Source organism: Chelonia mydas, chromosome 6 (genome assembly GCF_015237465.2).
Source record: "Chelonia mydas isolate rCheMyd1 chromosome 6, rCheMyd1.pri.v2, whole genome shotgun sequence".
NCBI classification, from domain to species: Eukaryota; Metazoa; Chordata; order Testudines; family Cheloniidae; genus Chelonia; species Chelonia mydas.
The window spans coordinates 44549535-44565592 of record NC_051246.2 but is presented as its reverse complement, the minus strand read 5'-3'; positions in this window follow the sequence as shown (position 1 = coordinate 44565592).

Genomic DNA, 16058 nt, shown 5'->3' with positions numbered 1-16058 from the left:
TCCTAGCCTTGAGAAACCATACCTAAAGGTGACAGGATAGATCAGTTTCCATTCCTATTCAGTCTTTGGCCTCTCTGCTGCAATTAAAAATAAAGTTTGCAAAGGTGATGGGTTCTGTGAGATGGGACTAGTGTCCACTAGAAATTGGAGGGAGACCACCAGCACATTTGACATTGATATCCTCTATGAGATGGGAAGAACTTTTTGTCACTACTGACCAAAGCTGGATTAGAACCCATTACTTATTGCCTGGCTTTGATTCCCATTTTTTATCCCCTTATCAGCTGGATACTGTAAACGGAACATAAGAGAGATGTCATTGGGAAATGCTGCTTTTTATGACAGGAGGAAAACATACACAAAACCATCATACAGAAGAGAAAAACTATTTCACATAAAAAGTTTAATTTATAATACAACTGTAATGTTAACACTACTGAGCTGTCAGAGCTGTAAATGTTCCTCTCTCCTCCCACACAATATCAGTTGGTTTGATTTCAGTAATTGTTAATAGAAATTAGTTAATGCTTTCTGAAACGCATACTCATGCAAGTAGTCCTTGCTAGATGATTCATCATCTCATGCAGTCAAATGTGAATACTCATTATATAGCACTTAGAGGCCTCCTCTGAGTATAGGGCCCCATTGTACTACAAATAGTAAGCGACAATCTCGGCCCCAAAGAGCTTACAATATAAATAGATAAGAAGACAGACAACAAGCAGGAGGAAATAGGTATTTGTATCCCTGTTTTACTGATAGGGAACTAAGGCAAACCAGGTTTGCAGATTTGGGCCCCAGAATTTTAAGTCACAGCAAAGAGTGATTCCTTTGGGATTTATGTGACTTTTTTACTGAAACATTTGCCTTATGTTTCTTTTTGAGAATCATTTTGTTTCGTGTCAGAAGTGATGAGATGGGGCTGACCTGAAGACAAAATTGCTGTGTATTGCTCTTTTTTAGCACCTGTCCATTCTGGACAGCAGATGAAAGCAACGAAGGGCAAGCATGGAATTAGATTTGATCAGTTTGGATTTGAAGTTAACACAAGAAACAATATGTGCAGTTTAAATTTCAAATGGTTTGTTTGATTTTTTTTCAACAGTTGAACAAAAAAGACCATCGTTCTAGAAATCCAGATGCTGAGAGGAAAGGGGTGAAGGGGTGAGTGTTCTAGGCACTCAGACAGCATGGTGAAGAGTGGAGTAGAAGAAACCATATAGAGTAAACTTATCATTTAAAAAAAAAGAAATGGGTTTCAAGGCTGCAGTTCTAGTCAGACAGTCACTTAATTTCAACAGGCTGAATCCCGTGAACGTTTCTGCATGACTGTTCCAATTTCATCCACTTGTGTTTTCTGAAAGGACATTTTTTTTGTTAAGCAGCTGATAAAATCAAACAAAATATTTTACTTTAACCATTTAACTTCTTTCTTGTTGCAACTGTTCAAATTTAAACTAATAAAATCTCATTGTTTCGCCCTCTGACCTAGCTGCAAAAACATTTCCAAGACCATCAGAAATTAATGCCATGAAATGAAGCGGAGACTGGACTGCATGTGCCGTAATCAATCTCTCCTCTAGGCCCCAACCTGCCATCTTTTTTGAAGTAGACAAAGTAATGTTTTGCAAGATAAAAAAAACCTATAAGTACCGTTAGGCCTTGAGTAAAGATGCTGCACAAGCCACACCACCTGAGAAATAGCTCTAAGAGATACAGTCACTCAGAGCCTCTCTCTGAGGCACAGTTGTCTCCCTATCTCCTGCTTGCTCCTGGAAGCATTAATTTGATGTTGGTTTGTCCCTGCAACAAATTATGACATCTCTTGCACCAGACCAACTGGACAAGACTCCACCCACTTCCGCCCTCCAGCTTTTGAGGCAGCGATTAGATGGACCACACTGTGCCTGCATACCCAGATTCGAGGTCAAGGGAGTCCACACCTAGGAATTCTTACTTCCCCTCATGCGTAGGCCAAGTCATAATCTAGCCATTAGAAAACAGGGACACTCTCTTTTAAGAAAATGATGAGAAGGTTAAAAAAATGTAATAGTAACAGCAGTTACTGTGTGATGCAGTGTCACGTTTATCTAACTTCAGTTCCATGTCACCGCACTCATTTTTGCCCAAAGACTCGTTTTTTAAGAACTTTTAATATGTCAGTATGTTTGGCTTTAGTGCACAGAAGTTTCCTTTCAGTGGATTAATTTGTTATTGTGATTTACTTCTGTAAGCACAAGAAGTTAATTATTTTATTTTCCACACAATTGGGTTAAGTGGTTCTTTCTCCCTTATAATGCAGCACATGTCTCTTATGATGATCTCTGCAGTGTGAAAATTAAATCTCTTTCTTATATAATCATATGTGCTCCATTAAGCTCTGCCAAACCTGTAAAGTAAGTAGATTTTATTAAAAGACTATTTCCTGATGTCTTCTTTTGAAAAACAAGTGTTTTTAAGTCTTAAATACCTTTGGAAAAATATACTGTTCCTGCCATTACTTTGTACAAGATCTTATAAACATTCCTTACATTTGATTGGCAAGGTGGGTGAGGTAATATCATTTATTGGACCAACTTCTGTTAGTGGAATGGACAAGCTTTTGAGCTTCACAGAGCTCTTCTTCAGGTCTCACTCTTCAGGAGTGTTTGGTTTGGTTTTTAGTCCCGAAGTGCAAGAAATTATTTGGACCGTACCTTGTTACATCCCATAAATTAGATATACAAGGCAAGTTATTTGCCACTGTTATGTATAAAACATGCAGACTTAATTCTCCTAAAGCTGATGCACATCTCAGATAGTTTTCTATTAGTGCCAAGGTGGTACACAGGCTACAAAAGGATTAGAATCAAGTGGCTGTGAGGCTTGTGAACAAATGGAGCTAAGTAAATTTAATCTTACTGTCCAAAAAATAAGCATCACCTGAAATGTCAAGAATAGAAATTAAAACTTTCCCATGGTTGTGCAAGTTCCCAGATAATAATCTGCACTAAGCAGCGGGTAACTATCTGGGTCAGGTATGAATCTGAAATAGAAAACATTTCACAATGTATAAATTGTAATACAAACTATGTCAGTGAGTGCTAAGGAATAGTGCTCAGCCAGTGGGCTATGAAGCAAGGCAAAAGGTGAAACAAGACAAGCAAAGATTATAAATGGATTTGTGGATGCTGTGTTTAGCAATCATTTGTCAGACATATGCTTTCATTCACAGGAGGAGCCTTTCTATGAAATATACAGGAACATGCACACTTTCCACTTGTATTTAACTGTATTCCCGCAGGCTATAAACAGCAACTCCTCAAATACAATGATACAAATGCATCTCAGCGCCACCTCATTATTCACGAATATTCCTGGAGCTCTGTAAGAGGTTCTGTGAATACACTGTTGGGAATATAAATTAACAAATCCTGATCTTATGGTCCACACAGGTATTTTCCTTTATCTAACTAGACATATGGACTATATTAGGTAAAGGTTACAGTTGCCCAATTTTCCTTAGTGTAAGACTCATGTCAGTGGGAAGGCTAGACCAGGAATCCAATTGCGATTCAGGTAGAGTGCAACCACATTTAACTGAACTCCAGATATTCAAAGCTCACTGGATAAATTAGTCAATAATCCCAAGGCATTCAACTGACGTAAGCTCTATCATGACAACTCTTAAGAACCTAAACTCTGCCAGACTGAAGCTGTGCTCTTGTGAAGTTTAGAGGCGCCACAAGCCTGAACCTCTTTTACAGCCGTCCTCTGCTGAGCTAAACAGCCTCAGGAAAGTCAACCAACTCTCTCTGCTCCTGGAAGCCCCTTCCTCCCTGCCTCTGGTGAGCTACTTAGCAGGCCAAGCTTCTACAAAGTTTTCTATAGCATAATCAGAAGAACAGTGATAATCTGAATCTCTAATTTTATGAAGACTTTTGCCTGTCCCCTCAGAACTTTGTAAAAGAGGAATTCCCCTCAGTTTTCATCCTGTCTATATAAATTTCCCCTGTAGTTCCAAATGAATAGGTTTCAGTCACTAAAATACTGTTGTGTAGTATTGACAGCTCAGAATGGCAGCCATGTAATTCTCAAGGTCTCAATGGGAACCATACAAAGGGCAAGTTTTGGAGCCTCACTCCGCAGATCAGCAGCAGTGCTCTGAAAGATAGGCAGGAGGAGGAGTACACATGAGAAGCTGGCCTCCCCTCACTCACAGAACTCTGGCAGACTAGAGATGGCGGGAAATCTTACTTCCTGTTGCCAGCTCTTCCTGTTGCCAGCTCTTCTGTAAGTGGAGAAGGAACTGTGTGGGTTGCCAGAGAGGGCATATGAAGCTGCACTCTGGGCTGGGGGACAGGCCAAGGAGCAGTCTGAGAATGTGGTCTCTGTGAGCTTATACTGCATGTGAGGAATGGCTGGAGCCCAAAGGGAAAGAGGTTCCCTGATGGGCGACTGAGGGACAGATGCTGGAGGAGTACAGGGGTGGTTTGTTTGCTGATTAAAGTGACTGAGTGATTCCTGGGTGAAGTCTTACCTCCACAAAGACTGTAGGAGGGTTCTCCATTCCAAGGCAAGAGGTAGGAATTTGGAACTGACTACTAGTAAGAGAAGCCCCTACTATAGCTGCTAACCCCACTCTTGAACAAACCCAGAAGCTGTATCCATGTCATCCTGATACTTAGATTGTAGGGGGATTTTTCAGGTACTCAGGATTGCCTGCAAAACCAAGCTTTGCAGCCCTGCTGTAACCATGGTTACCATAGGGTGCACAACTGCAGATACCACAACTATGAAAGAGTTATTAAGAATGAACAGACTAATGTAAAAAGAGACAAATATTGCCTAGGCAAGGTAGTTAGTGAGCTCCTGAGCCCCCACAGATCCACTTAATATAGGAATTTTACTGTATTTTCTTGACTTTTAAATATATTTTATGTCAATTATTTCCAAATGAATTACCAAAGAGGAAGAGAAGGGTAGGGATCTGCTAAGAGGGAAATCACCTGGTTTACAGTACCACTGAAGGTAGGATCTGGTCCTCCTTTTGTTTGATATTGCTTGCTTTTGCAAAATTCCTGTTGAAAATACTTCCCCTTTTCCGTGTCTGATGCATCACTTCAGGAGGTAGTATGTCGAGTTGCTTCAAAGATCTCACACTGTTTCATGATGTGATAGAACCAGCTTAACTGAAGCAATCTGAGGTGATTCATCACAAAGAAATGTATTATCCAGTCAATAAAAAAAATCTCTCTTGTACTTGTAGCTGAAAAAAGCATTTTTTGAGAATAGAAGACATGTGCTTTTTTTTTGTTTGGTTGCTCACAATAAAATTTCATAGAGGAGTTCACAATCTAAATTTTTCTGGAAAATGTACTCCAAAAAATCATTCACAGAAAGCTGGCTATCTTCAAATGTTTGCTGAAATCTTTTATTTTTTACACAACGTAGCTAAGAGGAGAATCAGGCCCACTGATTAAAGAATAAACTCCTCCACTGCACTTCCCTGCATTGGCTTATTTTATCTTACATACAGAATCTGAGGAAACCTTCCTACCCTTACAATTAGTTTGGTCAGTCAGTACGATTTCTTACCTTTTGATATAACTATTACAAAAATCAACCATTAAAACTGGTGATTGTGTGTTTCTCTTATAATGGTATAAGTTATGTAAACTCTGCCTCATTAACAGAAATTTTATACTAACTATAAAGAGGGAAACTTCACATTTTATTTCTCTTATGTTAGGAGACTCTGGTGACTGTTTGTTCTGATTTCATAAAGGTGTAGTAGTCTTTGCTAGGAACTTGGGACGGTATTGTTTGAAAAGATGTTTACCATAAAGTCTTTATTTTCAATTGCATGCCTAACATGTGCATACACTTTATTTTCAATTGCATGCCTAACATGTGCGCTATCCAGGACTTTCCAGACCCAAATGGTCTTCTAGGTGCATAACTATCCTTTTGCTCATGCTGTTGTTTGATATGTACATTAATCAGTAGTAACTGCACATACAAATTAGGAGCACAATTCTGAATGCATTTGTGTGCATAATTCTTGAAGGTACATGTTTTTGCAAGAAACCAGAGGGACTACTCAGCTGGAGTAAGGGTGGCAAAAGTTGGTCCAAAATATATTCCTAAATGTTTAAGCTTCATTCACTTGTTCTTATTGGATGTTACCTCACCTGACGTCACCATCTCCTGTAATATCACAAACAGTAGCTATGGAGATGGTTGTGATGTCACAAACAGGAGACAATGTCTTCAGATGAGGAACAAGCAACAGGAAGGAAATTAACTCAGAAGAAACAAAGATCATGTGATATCCCAGATAATTAACAGCAAAGGAAGATAAATACAGAAACTGATATATTCTATAGGCAGAAATGTTTCTGAACAGAATGTCTCTGAACCTTTTCTATAAGGAATTGGTTAGTCTTCATTTCAAAGTATCCAGTCTCAGCCCAGTCTCATTAAATAATTAACTCCCGTTAAATTAAAGGCAAAACTCAGCAGCAGCATTAACTCTGGAATAATAGAACCTCTGAACAATGGGAGTAGGCTCAGGTTTTTTGTTTGTTGAATAGCAGTATTGTTTGGCCTGTCTTTGTTTCTTGGTGTTTTTTTTTTCCCCTTTAGATAGTAAATCCATTACAATCTTGCTTTCTTCTCTTCAGTAATTTAACATAAAAATGACTACACTGGGTCAGACGAATGGTCCATCTAGCCCAGTATCCTGTCTTCTGACAGTGGCCACTGCCCAGTGCTTCAGAGGGAGTGAACAGAACAGGGCAATTTATCAATTGATCCATCCCCTGTCATCCAGTCCCAGCTTCTAGTAGTCTAAAGTTTAGGGACAGTCAGAGCATGGGGTTGCATCATTGACCGTCTTGGCTTATAGCCGTTGGTGGACCTATCCTCCATAAACTTATCTAATTCCCTTTTTTTTTTACCCAGTTATACTTTTGGCCTTCACAACATTCCCTGGCAATGCATTCCAAAGGCTGACTGTGCACTGTATGAAGAGGTACTTCTCTTTTGTTTGTTTTAAACCTGCTGCCTATTAATTTCATTGGGTGACCCCTGAGTTTTTGTGTTGTGTGATGGGATAAATAACACTTCCTTATTCAATTTCTACACACCAGTCCTGATTTTTATAGACCTCTAGCATATCCTGCTTCAGTCGACTCTTTTCCAAGATGAATAGTCCCAGTCATTTTTCTCTCTCCTCAAAAGAAAGTTGTTCCATACTGTTGATCACTTTTTCTGCCCTTCACTGCACTTTTTCCAGTTCTAATATCTTTTTTGAGATGGGGCAACCAGAATTGCACACAATATTCAAGGTGTGGGTGTAACATGGATTTATATAGTGGCATATTTTTGTCTTATCTATCTCTTTCCTACTAGTTTCTAACATTCTGTTAACTTTGACTGCTGCTTCACATTGAGCAGATGTTTTCAGAGAACTATCCAAAATGATGTCAAGATATTTGAGTGTTAACAGCTAATTTATACATACAAGATGATGGAATCTAGTTGGAGTCTGTCCAAAGTGAATTACTTTGCGTTTATCAACATTGAATTTCATCTGCAATTTTGTTGCCTCATCACCCAGTTTTGTGAGAGCCCTTCGTAATTCAGCTTTGGACTTAACTATCTCGAGCAATTTTGTATCATTGGCAAACTTTGCTACCTCCCTGTTCACCCCCTTTTCCAGATCACTTATGAATATGTTCAACAGCACCGGTCTCAGTACAGATCCTTGGCGGACCCCCACTATTTACCTCTCTCCACTGTGAAAACTGACAGCTTACTCCTACCCTTTGTTTCCTATTTTTTAACCAGTTATTGATCCATGAGAGGACCTTCCCTCTTATCCCATAATTCCTTACTTTAAAAGCATTTGGTTAGGGACCTTGTCAAAGGCTTTCGGAAAGTCCAAGTACACTATACCAACTAGATCACTTTTGTCCACATGCTTGTTAACACCCTCAAAAAATTCTAATATGATACATGATTTTTCTTTACAAAAGACATGTTGACTCTTCCCCAGTGAATTCTGTTCATCTATGTATCTGATCATTCTGTTCTTTACTATAGTTTCAACTAATTTGCCTGATACTGAAGTTAGGCTTACTGGCTTGTAATTGCCAGGATTACTTCTGGAGCCTTTTTTAAAAATCAGTGTCACATTAGCTATCCATCAGTCATCTGGTACAGAGGCTGATTTTAGTGAGAGGTTACATACCACATACCAGTTAGTAGTTCTGCAATTTCATATGAAACACTTGGATGAACTCCATCTCGTCGTGGTGATTTACTGTTAAATTAATCAACTTGTTCCAAAACCTCCTCTATTGACACCTCAATCTGGGACAGTTCCTGAGATTTGTCATAAAAAAATATGGCTCTGGTGTGCAAATCTACCTCATATCATCTGGAGTGTAGACCAGTACAAAATTCATTTAGCTTCTCTGCAATAGCCTTGTCTTCCTTGATTGCTCCTTTAGCACCTCGATCATCCAGGCCCCACTGACTGTTTGACATTTTGTTGTTAATTTTTGTGTCTTTTGCTAGTTCCTATTCTAATTCTTTTGTGTCCCGCCTAATTATACTCTTACATCTGACTTGCCAGAGTTTATGCTCCTTTCTATTTTCCTCAATAGGATTTGACTTCCAATGTTCAAAGGATGTCTTTAATTTTATTTTTTTGCCTCTAACCACCTCCTTCACTTTGTTTAGCCATGGTGGCATCTTTTTGGTCCTCTTATTGTCTTGCAAGCATTTCACTCTTGTGCCTGTTCCTTTTAATTTTCCCCCAGCTCTTAGTTTAAAAACTCCTCTATGACCTTTTTAATTTTACATGCCAGCAATCTGGTTCCATTTTGATTCACACTGAGCCCATCCTTCCTGTATAGGCTCCTCCTTTCCCAAAATGTTCCCCAGTTCCTAATAACCCTAAATTCCTCCCTCGTACACCATTATCTCATCCATGCGTTGAAAGCTTGCAGTTCTGCCTAACTGGCCCTGTGCATGGAACTGGAAGCATTTCAGGGAATGTTACCATGGAGGTCCTGGACTTCAAGCTCTTTCCTGGCAATCTATATTGGGCCTCCAGGACCTCTTATCTTTCCCTATATCATTGGTAACCACATGTTCCAAAGCAACTTTCAACCTTTGCACTTGGCAGGCAATTTACCATGCAGTTCTCCTGGTCATCACAAACCCAAGTATCTATATTTCTAATAATCAAATCCCCCCACTACTCTCTGACTGTTATCTTCCTAATAACTGGGGTTCCCTCCCCCAGACAGGTATCATCAGTGTGAAGGGATAGCATGACATCATCTGGAAGGAGAGTCCCAACTACGGGATCATTTCAATCTGCTCCAACTTGATGTTCTCCTTCCCCAAGACTTTCGTTCTTCTCAATAGCACAGAGGCTGTCACACTGGGGATGGGGCTGCTCTACTGTATCCCAGAAAGTCTTGTCTATGTACTTCTGTCTCCCTTGGCTCCTCCAGTTCTGCTACTCAGATCTCAAGAGCCTGTACTCCATCTCTGAGGGCCATGAGCTACTGGCACCAAATGCACACACATGCTGCCTGCCTATAAGGCAGGTAATCATACATGCTTCACTCAGTCCAATAAACTGGATAGCCCCCACTCTGCTGCTGTACTTCTGCCTGAATTATTTTTACTCTTGCAGGGGTGAGGGGAGTTGTTCATTTGCGGGTTTTGAATTTGGGGAGATGTTGGCCTAAGTTTAAAGAAAGTTTATTGGGTGTGTCTGGCTCTCATACTACCTGGCAAAAGTCCCGTTTGCTAGCTTCTCTGGTCAGTTACAAGCTGGCTTTTTAAACCCATGCTCTCCCTGAGGTAGCCTCGCCCCTTCGTCACAGGGTCCTAGAGGGATTAGGAATGAAAGCTGGCAGGCGAGACCCTCCTTAGGAAGCTCTCCTCCTTGCCTAGATGGCTGGTAGGTGCTGCATACAAACCACACTATAAACTTCAATCAGGCAGGCACACAGCAAGCAAGTACACAACAAACTCATCCCCAGTGTCACATAGCCACTACTCATTTACCTGAAGAACTCCATTGCAAAACTCCCCTGTTTACTGTTCCTGTTTGCTAGCTCTCAAGGTTATTTTTTCTCTTTCTCTAACATTTTTCTGCTGTCTTTTTCAAATAAGCATTCTCTTATATCACTGAGCTTGCAGGTAAAATTGAACTGGATTTAGAAAGTGTCAGAGCTGTGCTGAAGGCCTGGTTATTTAGTAACCATTAAATAATTAAGAGGCAGCAGGGGCAGTTTGTTATAGCTCTTGTCAAGGCTGGGAACTTATTTCCATGTCACAAACATTAATCACAAGCAACCTGCCTTCTGATGGTCACTTGAGGATTGAATATTAGTTCTAACACTGCCTTGAGGAAAACACAAAGGAAACACTGGCTGTTAATAAAAAAAAAAATAAAAAAAAAAACTTCCTAGCATAAGACCATGTTACATAGTTAAATCATTTCATTTACTTTTCATGTGGCTGCCTTTGTATTTTTCATTATAATGAAAATGAATTAATTGAGGTTGCTTTAGACAGTTGACAGGCTGATGCTGGAGTCTGTCCTCTATGTGCAAATGCTACTGATGCCCTCTTTAGTCTCAGAAGGGGCTAGTGTACTTCTACAGCTTGGAAAAGGGGGACTGCATTCCTCTCCAGGAGTCAGTGTGCAACACAGTTTGGGGAGGGGGCTAAGCATGGACCAGATGAGGAGCAAGTATAAGGCTGATGAATTCATGACTGCATGGATCCAACGTCTGGTCCCCTCGAAGAGAATCCTCTAGACCCATAAGTGCTACTGTAGCCATAGGGCTGCCAGGGTGAAGGATTTCTCCCCTCCTCCCCCAGTTCCTCTTGAGATCCCCAGTGCATTGGCAGTTAGACAGACAGAGGACAGATCCTTGGAGCTATGATAATCTACACCAGCTGAAGATCTGCCCCAGGAACACTTTGGTCCTACATACATATCAACACAAAGTTTCCCTCTCAGCTGCTGTTTGGGAAGGAAACAAGGAGATCTGGATGCAATATTAGAGTTAACTCAGCTACGCTGTGCATTTGTAGTATTTTATCTTCAACCTTTCCTCATGAAAGGAAAATCCTAATCTATCATTGTGCATGTGTGCAGGAGTTACACACTTTGAAAAAGCAAATAATTTTTGTGTTTCAGTGTAAATACCATAAATAGATTACCGTACTATGTTATAAAGGACCTGATCCTGAGTTGCAACCTTCTGGCTGTGTGTACAGTCTCTTTGGAGACAGTGGACATGGTAATTACTGTGAATGTCCAGTGATGGGAGGTGGACAGTACAGGAAGATGCTTTGGGGATGTTCAGGGGCTGGGGTACAGCAAATGTTATCTGCAGAGCTGGCAGAGCTTCTGAATAAACTGTTTGGGTGGCTAACTGACTGGGGTGATGGGGAGTTAACACGCAGTTTAGCACCAGCAAGACTCTCTCTCACTAAGGCAAGGGGTAACAAGGCAACCAATAGCTGCGGACACCCTGAGAAAGTGTCACAATGACATTGCATCACTATTCATTAATTCATAGCTCAAGCCTTGGCACAGGTCTCTGGCTTAGTGCAACTGAGGAGATGGCAGGTGAAGGTGGCTTTAAACCACCACTGCTCTTTCCTGCTCCTCAGAGCTCCTGGGGCCACTTTAGCCCCTGGCATAAGTTGGAGCAGCCTCTAGATGTAAAGGGCCATTGTGTAGCATGCTCTGGCAACAATCCACCCGTGCCACAGGCAAGCACCCTATTCCACAGTATGTTAAGGGAATTTCCTGCTAGTCACATAAGGCAGCTTTGTGCTGCCAGAAGCATGCAAAGCAGTCTCATCGGGGCCAGAGAGCTGGTCCTTTAAATTAACATATCTCCTCAATACTTCTTGCTCCATTCTCAAAGATCACTGATATGATAGCTGACTGCAGCCAAGCGGATGGTCAGTTATTCTTGGCCTCTAAAAATGCAATCCTTTCTTCATTGGTTGTTTCCTGGCTTTGCTGGGAGCACTGGGTGCTCAGGAGACACAGGATCAGGCCCTCATAGAGTAGCTCTTCAGCTCATCTATCTACAAGCCTTGTGCTTTTCCAATAGATTATGGTTCAGACCTAGAAATGTAACCACCACATTGGCACCATTACAAGGAGGAATAAAAAAATGGGTCAGTTAAGAATACTGAGAACAGATGGCTCCTTTGCAATGGGCCCTTGTGCAATTCTTAAATTAGCAAAATGTATCAGGAATGTTGAAAATTTAGTGGGTGACTTTGAACCTTTAATTATACTCAGGATGAAAAGCTGTAAATAAGGGCAAAATTTGTCTCACTGAGATCACCTTCTCCTTGTGTCCTTTCAATGCTGGTTGCTTGTTTTTGTGATAACTCTGTTAGCAGGTCTTGCTAACAGGAAGAGTCGTAACTAACTGAGGGGATCAGAATTGTCCTTTTTGTCTTTTTGATTATTTTTCAGTGTCTTATGGAGTATTTGGGGAAGTTTTTAAAAAGACTTTTGTTTAAAGCCAGGATCCTTACCCATAATTCTAACCTTCAGCCATCTCTGAAATGAACTAGACCTTCTCAAGTCTGGAAAAACCTAAACACTGTTCCCTAATCTCCAATGGCAGAAACTCATCGCACTGCTATTATTTAATTCTGGGAATTTCCCAGTAACAATACTCCAGCATTCTTGGGAAGTCCAACTTCTACATGATCTCTAGCTTCCTGGGTGCACAGTTGTAATCTGAGGTGTCAGTTCTGGGGGATCCACCTGGGAGGAGGGAACAGTGATCCCAATAGCACCACCAACTATGAAAAGAAGGTTGCCGAATGCTCTGGATAGTGAGGAAAGATGTAGAGGCATTCCCTCAAAAACATTACTGACAGGGTAAAGGGTGGGAGCCTTCCTTACAGGAAAGATACTACCAGATCCAAATCTCCCTTATAGTTTAACCCTCATCTAATAAGTCCTTGGTTAGTGAGCTCTTGCAGATTCCTCTCCACTTTTATAGAGGTATTGCGAAAACAAATATACTTGGGAACATACAAAAGCCCTTTATGTGGATATATGCTCTTTTGTACATCCTCACAGCAACGAAAGCGTTAATGTATATGCCAAGAGATGGAAAGATACACAAAGTTGAAAGGAACAGCCAGTCCAAAATGCAGCTAGTTCAAAGGTTATTGAAGCTAGGAAGACTGTGAAGCAAGTTGTTTCGACAGTGATGTTAGTGTCATCTTCTGCTCAGCTGTGGGTGAAGCTGACTTAACCTCCTTTTAATAAATTTCCAGCATGTCTGTTTTGCTTCCTTTGAGAGATGACAGAGAAGGACATTTTATTTTCTTTGGGAAACTGCTGGAAACTCAGTTCTCTGAACAGACTCTCTGCCCCCCTCTTGTGTTTTCTCCTGTAGGGTTCCAGAGTGACATTACTGAAGTCATTCCGTGGGCTGAGGTGGACTGGAAAACTGACATTCACCGAAATAATTCCTTTTTTTCATTTAGTATGGCACATCAAGAACTGTCTTGTTCTTTCACCGTTATCATCCTGTTTCTTGTTCCTTCTTTGAGGATTTAAATGATTTAAGATTTCTTAGTGTTAAACTTGCCATATCAAAGATGGCCATTTTTGCTCTTCCTCTCTGAGGAAAAAAATCACCTAGGTAATTTATTTCTTCACTCCCTATTTAGTTAATTCTAATCTCTCTCCCACACTCTCTCCCAGTAGTGACCATGAGATCTCTACTACAATTAAAATATACAAATATTTTGGCCCCTATGTCCCTCCTTTCCATTCAATGTACATAAAAGTTAGCATGTTAACTTCTGTCCACAACTGATTGGCAGTCAGTGATTCATCAGAACTTTGACAGAGAAGCATGTTGCCATTATGGGCATGAGCCTCAGCTGGTTTTATGTCAGTGCCAATTATATCTTCAATGCAACTTTATAATGGAGCAGTCTAATAAGTCCACCACAGGAAGAAAGCCTTTCTGATCTCAAAGACTTATTTCCTTTCCTTCCCAGACACTTAAAAATGCCTGTTACTCCTAAAAATGATGTAACAAGAACTAAACATCCTATGTCAATATAAAAAAAACCCATATGCTGGTATTACACAAATAGGAACCTAAAACCATGCCCCACATAGTCCTGCCTCTGCTTGTGGTGGATCAGAATAGAGTCAAAGAAGAAATGTGATAGAGTGGCCCTAAGTCACACTGAAGATATCAGAGTAGAACAGAATTTAGGGCTAGATCCATAAAGGACTAAGATATTTTAACATTTAGCATGGCAGTACCTAACTTTTAAATCCCTAGGTACCCAGTGGAATCCACAGCGCTGAGTTAGGTGCCTTGGCTCCCTTATGATTCAGGAGGAGCATTAGGTACGTGAGAATGATATCTACAAAAGCCAGCACATGGAATGGGGAGTCACGTAAGCTAGTCAGTAGGAAATGCTATCATCATGTTACTGTGGTCCTTCTTCCCCCTTTCTACCTTTTATCCCAGTTGTTAGAGCACTCACATGGGCTATGAATATCCAGGTTCATAGAATCATAGAATATCAGGGTTGGAAGGGACCTCAGGAGGTCATCTAGTCCAACCCCCTGCTCAAAGCAGGACCAATCCCCAACTAAATCATCCCAGCCAGGGCTTCGTCAAGCCTGACCTTAAAAACTTCAAAGGAAGGAGATTCCACCACCTCCCTAGGTAATGCATTCCAGTGCTTCACCACCCTCCTAGTGAAAAAGTTTTTCCTACAATATCCAACCTAAACCTCCCCCACTGCAACTTGAGACCATTACTCCTCGTTCTGTCATCTGCTACTACCGAGAAAGTCTAGATCCATCCTCTTTGGAACCCCCTTTCATGTAGTTGAAAGCAGCCATCAAATCCCCCCTCATTCTTCTCTTCCGCAGACTAAACAATCCCAGTTCCCTTAGCCTCTCCTCATAAGTCATGTGTTCCAGTCCCCTAATCATTTTTGTTGCTCTCCACTGGACGTTTTCCAATTTTTCCACATCCTTCTTGCAATGTGGGGCCCAAAACTGGACACAGTATCCAGATGAGGCCTCACCAATGTCGAATAGAGGGGAACGATCATGTCCCTTGATCTGTTGGCAATGCCCCTACCTATACATCCCAAAATGCCATTAGCCTTCTTGGCAACAAGGGCACACTGTTGACTCATATCCAGCTTCTCATCCACTGTAACCCCTAGGTCCTTTTCTGCAGAACTGCTGCCTAGTCATTCGGTCCCTAGTCTGTAGCGGTGCATGGGATTCTTCCGTCCTAAGTGCAGGACTCTGCACTTGTCTTTGTTGAACCTCATCAGATTTCTTTTGGCCCAATCCTCTAATTTGTCTAGGTCCCTCTGTATCCTATCCTAATTTGGAAGAGAAGATCGAAGGTCTGGAGCAGCAAATATCGACCCTGCGTTGCATACGAGAATCTGAGGATTTTCTGGACAAAAGTCAGGATATGCTTCTACGGGCACAAAGCTCTAAAGATTTAGAGCAGGTTGCACAGCGGAGCCAAGAGGCCAGTGAAGAAGCTTGGCAACATGTGACCTCCAGAAGAAGAAGGGGGAATGTCCAGGTACCAGCAACACAGACACAAGTAAGTAACCGTTTTCATGTTCTCTCCACAGGTACCATTGCGGAGAGTGGACCAGATGATACGTCTGGGGGGAGAAAGCAGAAGGAGACTCCGCTGGTTGGAAGGCATGAGATGCGCTGTCCTGAGGTTGGGGGTTCCACGACCACCACTCCCAAGAGAAGGAGGCCGGTGGTGGTGGTCGGGAACTCTCTCCTCAGGGGGACTGAGTCATCTATCTGCCGCCCTGACCGGGAAAACAGAGAAGTCTGCTGCTTGCCAGGGGCTAAGATTCATGATGTGACGGAGAGACTGCCGAGACTCATCAAGCCCTCGGATCGCTACCCCTTCCTGCTTCTCCACGTGGGCACCAATGATACTGCCAAGAATGACCTTGAGCAGATCACTGCG